Below are 9,642 nucleotides of genomic sequence, written 5' to 3'. Positions count from 1 at the left end.
TGTGATGAGGTCACAGGTGTGACTGCTGCATAATAATGGCCCTCAGTCCTTAAGTCTATTAGGGTCTTAGCACAGATAGACAGCTGACGTCACCCACAGCCCTCAGGCAGGGGAATCTCCTCTCCGGGGCGTGAGCTGAGCCTCGTGCAGCATCGAGGCCATCCATTGGCTGAGGCAGAGGCAGTGGGCAGCATCGAGGCCATCCATTGGCTGAGGCAGAGGCAGTGGGCAGCATCGTGGCCATACATTGGCTGAGGCAGCTCCCAAACTTTCTCTGCCAAGACCCCCCTTTAGCAACTAAGAATATTTTCGCCACCCCCATATTCCAAACGGCAAACATTATTTGTCTGTTAATATTGCTAACTTCCAATTTGATATTCACAATTATATAAAATACATGCATTGGCCATATAAGTGAGTACTGTTGCCAACTAATTTATTGGGTTATGTTAACTATTAATCTGCTTTGTCCCCTGTTTTTACATGATAAAAAAAAGTCTGTCTGCGACCTCCCCTGCAGTATCTCCGCGACCCCGCCCCTAGGGGCCCTGACCCCCAGTTTGGGAATCAAAGGACTAAGAGGAAAAGACAGAGTGCATCTTAATATGGGACCTTGCCTCCTCCACTTGCCTCCTCCACTCGCTTCTCGTCATGATCACTGACAACAGCATTAAATTTCAATATCTTGCAAAAGCTCAATTGTTAAGTCTTTTTCTCGTTTGCAATTGGGATGGTGAATGAAAAACAGTCCCTCAAAAGTTGTTGTGGCGAGGCTGACAGCTGGGAAACTTTATCGTTTTCTCCACGGAGGAGGGGCCAGAAGGCGGGACGAGGAGACAAGCACAAGTGGAGGAGGCAAGGTCACATATTGGGATGCACCCATACGCAGAGCGGCACGTCCATAGAAAGGAAAAACTTGCGCACATGTCCACCCCTCTCTCCTTCTTGCAAGGGTCTCAATTATTAGAGGACTTCTTTGAAACAAAGACACAAACGCCGGTGGAGGAAGATGGGACTGATTCAGCATTTTCGACCACTAAGGCAACTGTGGTAGAAAAAGCATGGCATACATGCGCTAAAAAAGGTATTCAGACAGAATATATAATAGTGAAGACCAGAGAAGAGAGACAAGGATCCTAAAAAGACAAGGCATTTCATCTCCATTTCTGCTTAAAACGCAAGATACATTCCACATCTCTCAGACCAATTTCAAATGCTGAAGTGTCAAAAGCTTGGTGTCAACCTCTTACAATTTCAGAAAAACTACTTTGACGCTTAAGATTCGTTTCGTTTTTCCCCACAGAGGAATTTGATTTATGTCAATCAATCTACACGATCATTACTACTGTTGAAGTGTCAAAGCGAGGGTAGTAGTCAGCCAGTCAAACTCCCCAACAGTCAGCCTTACTGTAATACATTTTATGTTTCCAGCATTACTCAGTTAGCCTTACTGTTATATGTTTGCAGCAATTACTCAGATTAATTGGACACAACCCTGCCCAGCAAATGAGGAGAAAAAAAAAACAACAACAACGCCTCCATAGCTAGCTAGGGCCTAAATATATTCATTGACAGAAACACGGCTTCCCTAAGTGAACAGAAAATGGTAATTTAATCAAGAATCAAGAATCAAGAGAATCAAGAGCTTTTATTGTCATTGACAAATAAATTTGACAACGAAATTGCGTTTTAGAATACACTGTACATGTACCCCAGGGCCGCTGCTCATACGGGCGCTGCCACTAACACACCTCCACCACCTAGGCTCAAGTTTAATACACATTGGGAAAGGATGAGGGTAAAAAAATTGTCCATGTCTTCATATTATAGAGTTAACATCAAGGCATAGATGAAAAAAACCTCATATTTTAGCAAAAAAAGCAGTAGAGACAAACATTCGTATGAACCGGGGGGTGGGGGTGGGGGGGTTGGAGATGGGGAAGGGAGAGGGGTTGCAGATAAGACAGAGGACGCGTTGAAGTTGAGGGAGGGGGGGGGGTGGCACTGGGTAGTCCTATCCCCACTGTGCACCAGATCTTATCCGCCTGAGAGACGGCCTTGGCCTGGTCCACAGCAAGTCCAAAACAAACACCAGGTGTCCATTGTGATGGGTAGGGAGGCAGAGTCTCCTGACACTGCTTGTCCTCCAGGGAGAGATAGATGAGTCCTGACCTAGGTCAGGTCGCTGATTTGCTGGGGCGCCAAAGACAGATTAGATTCATGTTTGGGTTATTGCAGGCATTCCTTTTCTCAGCCTATTTAAAGCAATCGGCCGTCTTAATGAGGCGAACACTGCCGGCTGCTCAGTAAAAACACCAGCCGGCTGCATAGACAACAGCAACACACCAGCATACGCACACACACACACACACACACGCGCGCACACACACACACACACACACACACACGACAGACAACAACAACCCACCAGCCAGCGCACACGCACACGCACGCACACAGCAGAGCAGCTAGCCGGCCAACCTTGCGGTCTTGGCTGGTAACCAGCCACCTGAACCCCATTTCTCGAGACCACCTTTGCCAACTTCCCATTGGCAACTTACTAAGTTGCTAACTTGGTTAGCAACGACACTGTCGAGAAACACACTCCAGATTTATCCAATAGCAACACTGCGCTCCCTCTTTCTCTCTTTCTCACTCTCTCTGAGCCCATGACTGTGCAGAAACCAAGGGTGGTGCTAGAGCTGTAGCGCTACATGCTAGCTACCACGCCTGGCTCACGTGGCTGACTGGCTGCTCCTTAGAGAGCTGGGGCTGATGGGAGGGGAGGGGAGAACAGAGGCCAAGTGGTGGTGATGGTGGTATTGGTGGTGAGGGGAGAACAGGGGTGTGGTGGTGGTGGTGAGGGGAGAAGATGCCTCATTGAACCTGCGTCGCCTTGCGTAGCCTTGCCTTGCCTTGCGTAGCCTTGCCTGGGATGAGTTTTATGGGTGCATTGGCATTTGACTTCAGAGTGCCATCAATCACTGGAACTATTCAGTTTATGTCCCAGGCAATGCTGAGGCACGAGGAACAGACATAGGGGGGGGGGGAGAAGTGAGATGCACCGTACGTTCACCCATATCTAGCTGGTGCTGACAAACATTGTCAGGAAGACATGACTGCTCTCCAGATTGCTGTGAAAGCTTTCAGAGACCGTCTCTGTGTAAAGAGCATTAAGTGGTTTCCGATTTACATACATGCTGAGGCACTAAAGCATTAATAATAACCACCTAATCTTGCTACCAACCCTTTACAAGAAAAAAAATAAGAAGTTTGGACTGCAAGCCTTAAGCTACGTTCACACACACACAACACTGCAAGTTACTAGCTTCTAGCTCGCTCGCCTACTCGCCACTCTCTCATGGAACGTTCGCCAAACGTTCCTGCGGCTTTAACAGCACAGGGGAGAAATACCGAACTCTGCATTCCAATTCGTTACTCGCTTACTCGCCTCGCTCGAAGTTGAAATATTTCCAACTCGGGATTCGCCCACATCGCATCGCTTGTACACAACTCGCCTACTCGCCTCCTCGTCTCGCTGGAACACAAAGGCATTCAATTGACTTCATTCGCTGAGCAAGTAACTAGCAGCGTTGTGTGTGAACGTAGCTTTAAACTCAGTGGGATAAGGGTTGGCATTAACAGGACAGGACAGGGCAGGGAGGGGCAGAAACGAGGCTGCATTTTGGCCAACATCTGAGGAAAGGAGATAAGCAATGAGTAATTCTTCATTCAGGGGCTAAATTTAAAAACACATTAAAAACAAAGGGCATGAGGTAGGGCATGGGGAGGGGAGGGGCTCATTGGCATGGCTTCTAACATGTCCCTGTGTGTGCGTTACAATATGCGACCTTGCCTCCTCCACTTGTGCTTGTCTCCTCGTCCCGCCTCCTGGCCCCTCCTCCGTGGAGAAAACGATGGTTTCCCAGCTGACAAGCACAAGTGGAGGAGGCAAGGTCGCATATTGGAACGCACTCACTGAGACCAGAGTCCACACAGAGTCCACTTGCCTCCTCCACTTGCTTCTCTCCTCGTACCAGGAAGTAATATGTCATGATGACATCACTGACAACAGCATTATATTTCAATATCTTGCAAAATCTCAATTGTAGAGTCTTTTCTCATTTGCAATTGGGATGGTGAATGAAAAACAGTCCCTCAAAAGTTGTTGTGGCTAGACTGACAGCTGGGAAACTTTATCGTTTTCTCCACGGAGGAGGGGCCAGGAGGCGGGACGAGGAGACAAGCGCAAGTGGAGGAGGCAAGGTCGCATATTGCAACGCACTCAGAGTCTTCAGATGACCACCTGACCACTTCACTCTCACCCCACTGTACTCTTCATAGTATACCTCTCCATCCCTGTACCCCTCTCTCTCTCCATCTCTCTACCTCTCTCTCTCCATCTCTCTACCTCTCTCTCTCCATCCCTGTACCCCTCTCTCTCCATCTCTCTACCTCTCTCTCTCTCCATCCCTGTACCCCTCTCTCTCTCCATCTCTCTACCTCTCTCTCTCTCTCTCCATCCCTCTCCATCTCCACCCCTCTCTCCATCCTCCCCAATCCCTCTGTCTTTCTCTCTCAATTACTCCCTCTCCCCGTCCCCAGTCTCTCCTTCTCTCCATCCGTCATGCCATCACCCCATCTCTCGCCATCTCTCTCTCCATCCCTCCTCACTCATTCAGTCCATGAATTTGTCTCTTAAACCCCATATCCATATTCTAAGCTTATACATCTGCCCCTTCATCCACCGCTCACTACACAGCGTTCTCCCTCTCCTCTCCATCCCTCTGTTCCTTTCTCTTCCTCTCTCTCTGCATATCTCCCTCCCCCTCCTCTCACTATACATCTCTTCCTTCCTCTCTCTCCCTCTCTCCCCCTCTCCTCATCCTTCATCCCCGGGGAAAGGCTGCCGGACAGGGCGTTGGCTCTTCATGACCTCACTGGTGGTGATGGGGCACTTAGGGGGGCTGTGGAGGGGGAAAGCAGGTGGTTGCTCCCTCCACATGCCTTCAGGCACACACGCACACTACACGCGCACTCGCGCGCACACACACACAGTATGAGGTGGTGCATCTAATTCATGAGCCAAGCACATACAGGAGATACTTCCACAACAAACGGTGAACATGACGAGATTAGACAAGGTAGATTTGAAAACAAATTAATAAATGATTAAACAAAAAAAGACGTGTCAGATTCAAAATTACAACACCTTCTGTGATAAAAAAAAAAGGAAGCAGTATCACAGGAGCATTGACAGCCTCAGAAGAAGCAAAATGACTTCTTATGGGGAAGGGCAAATAAAATGCTGAAATAAAATAAATCAAAACCCAAATTGCTTCCTGACAAGAAAAACAAAAACAAGGTGCAGCCAGCACAATGAAAACATCAGGCCGAGGACAACTGGGCATATAAGTCCCATCTCAATGGCCAGTGTTCTAGCCTTGCTAAGACGTGAAACGCCCAGTGATTGGATACTCTTTGGTGAACTCCGCAGGGTATCCAATAACTGGGCGTTTCACGTCCTAGCAAGGCTAGAACACTGGGCATTGAGAAAGAGCCATAGACTTATGAGAAGTAGGGGGTTGTGATGACATGATCTCCAAGTGGGGCTGTTACTGCAGCCCTGTCAAAGAAGGGCAGCTGTAACCGGGGAAACAGATGGTGGGAGTCAGGGCACTGGGTACCGCCTGCAATATCCCCCCCCAGCAGCAGCAGGGCCACTGACAGCTTTGGCTGGGCCCGGGACAAAGACATCTGAAAGGGCCCCAACCAAACCCAATTAATACAACGTAATGAGGATCCAATTCTGCTCCCCCCCCCCTCTCTCCGTGGGCCCGGCCGGGATAAGTGACCCCTTTGTACCCGTCTGCTTCCCTGGCGGCAGCATACTGTGGCTCAGACAGGCACTGCACTGCACTGCCTGACAAATGGCCGTCAGGGGAAATAAGCATTTCCACATTTAGCCCATTCATTCATTCATTCATTCATTCATTCATTCATTCATTCATTCCTTCATTCCTTCATTCCTTCATTCCTTCATTCCTTCATTCATCACCTCATAGATGTCTGGGTATAACCTAGCAATCAGATTTGCAGAGTTGTGGTGGGGGTGCTACTGTAAGCTGACTATGGTCAAATTACATTACGTTACATTGCATTTGGCAGACGCTTTATAAGCCAAAGCGACTTTCAAAAGAGGACATAATCAAGCCAACATCACAAGCAAATACAAAGTGCACAGGAAATATACAGAACAACAAGTGCAGTTGCAAAGAGGGGTTAGTTTTTTTTTTTTTTAAAGAGTAAATAAAGAGTAAATAACGAGTAAACACAGACACACGCACACGCACAAATGTGGTTCCGCACCTTGCTCCAGACAGTGCACACATACTCATCTAGAAAAACTCTGTATGGATTTCATTTCACTGTCCAAAAGGTGTGGCTTTGCACGTACTTTCTTGCACGTGATTTTGGAGAAACTACATGCCTGTCATTTTAAATGACACGATACTTCAACCACTCACAGATTTGCCAATTCAGTTCAGAATCGACGCCATGGCGCAAGTTAACTCCTCCATGCGAGCAAGCATTGTTGTCTTAACTCTCAACGACTCTTGCTTTTTGACCATTTTTGGGTTTTTTTTACCTCAGAATACATCACATCTAAGAAAATCCCATCCAGCAATCAATCAGCTTCTAAGTTGGCTAACCTTCCCAAACAGGGGCGGTCCCCCCAGGTCAGTGAGGGGAGCTAAAGCCGAGCTCTGAGGAGGCGAATTATTATCTAGTGAGAAACAGGGTAGTGCTCAGGGGTGTAGTGGGCGCGGTATGCGGGGGTACGCAGTCCACCCACTTCTCCTGAGGTGAGATTAAAAAATGAAAAATTCTGTCCGTGTTTGACTACAAAAAGGGGGTTGACATAATAAGTTGCTTAATGAATTGATGACCTCACAAATCGCATACCCCCACTTTAAAAATCCCTGGTAGTGCTGTGGGAGAGAGCAGTGTAGCACGCTATTGCATCTGACCACGCACAAGATGGACGTACATGGGGACACAGGTTCGAGTCCGGTTGGGGTCACGTCTCACGTCCCAAACCTACCCCATCACCATCTCTTCACTGTCCTATATGAATATAAAAGGCCGAAAGCCAGAATATCTTTAACCCGTTGTGTCCTGGAGACACACATACGCTGCATTCAGGTTCTTGAGATTTGAGCTTTGAGCTTTATCAAACACGTGGGTAAGTTATAGCTGAATGAACACATTCTAAGACACAACGAGGGCCCTAGCTTTTAAATGCAACTCATTTCATGTTTGTATGTGCTTCTGAGGCTGAGATATTTAGGATTTAATAGGCAGAGGGCCCCCTTTCCCAAAAAGGGTTTAGGACAAAATGGGTTTAAAAAAATTAAATTAAATTAAAAAAACTCCAGAGTTTTTAGAGGGCAGATGTAAGCTCAGCTGCCTCCATCAAATGCCTCTGCAGCCTACTGGGCGAGGCAGGCAGGCTACAATCGCACCAGTCTTTCCTCTGTCCGAATGCTGAAAGTGTTGGATTCTCACTGTGTCCAAAGCTGAGTCAGATTTGAACTCAGTGCGATAGCCAGCTAGCCAGACTGACTTCTTGATGGTGAAATGTGGTGCTTTCAAACACAGAACATGGCAAGGCCCTGTCTGAGATGGCTATTCATTCAGGAGTCATCAATCCGACTTACAGAATGGACACCGGTCATCTACAAAGCTACATTTCAGCAACTATTTTTTAGTCAAAGATGAATTATTAGGTCTGTTAGCATCACATGATTTGACGTTGAACAGATTTCTGAAAAAAAAATGTTGCGTAATGTTCAGAGAATCAAATAATTCCAGAAATGTCCAAGGATTTGTATAATTAAGATGTATATAATGAACAACAAAGGTCTTGGGACATGATCGCCCCAAAATCCCCCAAAACAGGTCATGCAACTATCCTTAAAAGGTGCTGACAAAAGTAGCATATAATGATTTGTAGAACAGTACAGGTCATAGGATGCGTCACTGTCGGGCAACAGAGGTGGCAGTTCTACTGTACTTGTGACAGTTCACAGGGTTGTAGTGGGCGTGGTATGTGGGGGTACGCAGTCCACCCACTTTTCCTGAAGTGAGATTTTTAAATATTCTTCTGCCCATGTTTGAATACAAAAAGGAATGAGCACATAGCAGTATTGCAGGTGATGGACCAAACAGATGAAGAAATGACAGTAGATCAGGGACAATAACTTGGGGTTTGACATGATAAGTTGCCGAATTATTTGAAGACGTTAAAAATCGCGTACCCCCACTTTAAAAATCCCCACTACACCACTGACAGTTCATCACCAGACAGGATCATGACCAGTGGTGTCCTCTAGAAGAGGTGCGCACGAATACACACGCAAGCACGCACACACACGCACGCACGCACACACACGCTTGGTTGACCACATGGGCCAGATGCATGGAGAAGGCTTGTCAGCTGGCTACTGACCCAGTAGTATACTATTCATCATGTTCCTGAACAAGCCAACAAGATGAGGCTTTTGACAGGCCAGGGTCATGGGACTATTATTGCCTAAAAGACTCCACCAGAACTTTCATCAAGTCGAAACAATAAACAAACACAGATAAACAAACAGTGCAGTGATGTTATGGCAAGCAGCGGAGCACCTTCCAGCCCAGTCAGGTGGCAGCCTATTATTATTAGGCCTCTGGTCTCTGGTGCCGTCCCAATGTCCAATTATTGTACCAGTCAAGTTATTTGGCTACATTGGCTCACTGCATACACCACCAGACGAATCACAAAAGTATTGATAAGAATGTGTGCTGGCAATAATCTTAAATATCAAACCGGGCTGGGTCCTTATGGATGACTCATCCTTAATCCTTAATTCATCCAAAATTCTTCCAACTCCATAACACACTGACTCATTCCCCTTTACTACCAATCATGGCACAGTTTTAGGCCTACTGCAAGAATCCTGCAAAGACCTTCTCAACCCACCCCAAAGTTATACTGTATTGCTGACAAAGAGCAACAAACAGTCCCATATGTTTAGAGTGGTATTCTACTTCTTAGATAGCGTGGAGGCCATGGATTCAACCATGCACACGGTAGAATACCATACCAGTTAAGTGATCAAAGCTACTGTCACATTTGGAAGTGTTCCACCATCCGCCAGAATCACCGGGAAAACATTTGCCAGGAGAGCATGACATGTGGACGCTAGCTTGCGGTTTTCAACACGGGTGTCTCCCTCCCTGCCTCCTAAAGTGAAGTCAATTAGCTGTCTTATTGCCAATGCCCCCCATACCGTTTACTCGTTATACAGAATTCTATCAGTTTTCCTAACAACTTACGAATGGATGTTTTGTTGACATGCTAGCATGGCGCATCAGTTCCTTGGGCACTAAATTGTCCATTCCCCGTGCGTCCTTGCAGGCTACTTAGAATCGCGTGCAGATCGAGGCGTTGCTCTCTCTGAAGACAGGCAGTTAGCGATAGCCAGCTAATGACTGTATCGGTACCTTAGCTAGCTGACAGGGGAAACAGGGAGCTGATAGGCACTCGGAATGCGGGCTAACAAACATAATGTACTGTTAGCATGACATTTTCAAGGC

General features: G+C 47.0%; 1 protein-coding gene across 1 annotated transcript in view; it reads right to left on the bottom strand.

The window, feature by feature from the left end:
* The window catches only part of ube2o (ubiquitin-conjugating enzyme E2O), a 69,111-nt gene that overhangs the window by 58,897 nt on the left and 572 nt on the right, over nt 1-9,642 (bottom strand). The gene's annotated exons all lie outside the window — the stretch shown is intronic.

This window comes from Engraulis encrasicolus, chromosome 1 (assembly GCF_034702125.1).
Source record: "Engraulis encrasicolus isolate BLACKSEA-1 chromosome 1, IST_EnEncr_1.0, whole genome shotgun sequence".
NCBI lineage: Eukaryota > Metazoa > Chordata > Actinopteri > Clupeiformes > Engraulidae > Engraulis > Engraulis encrasicolus.
This window is presented reverse-complemented; position numbering and strand designations above follow the sequence as displayed.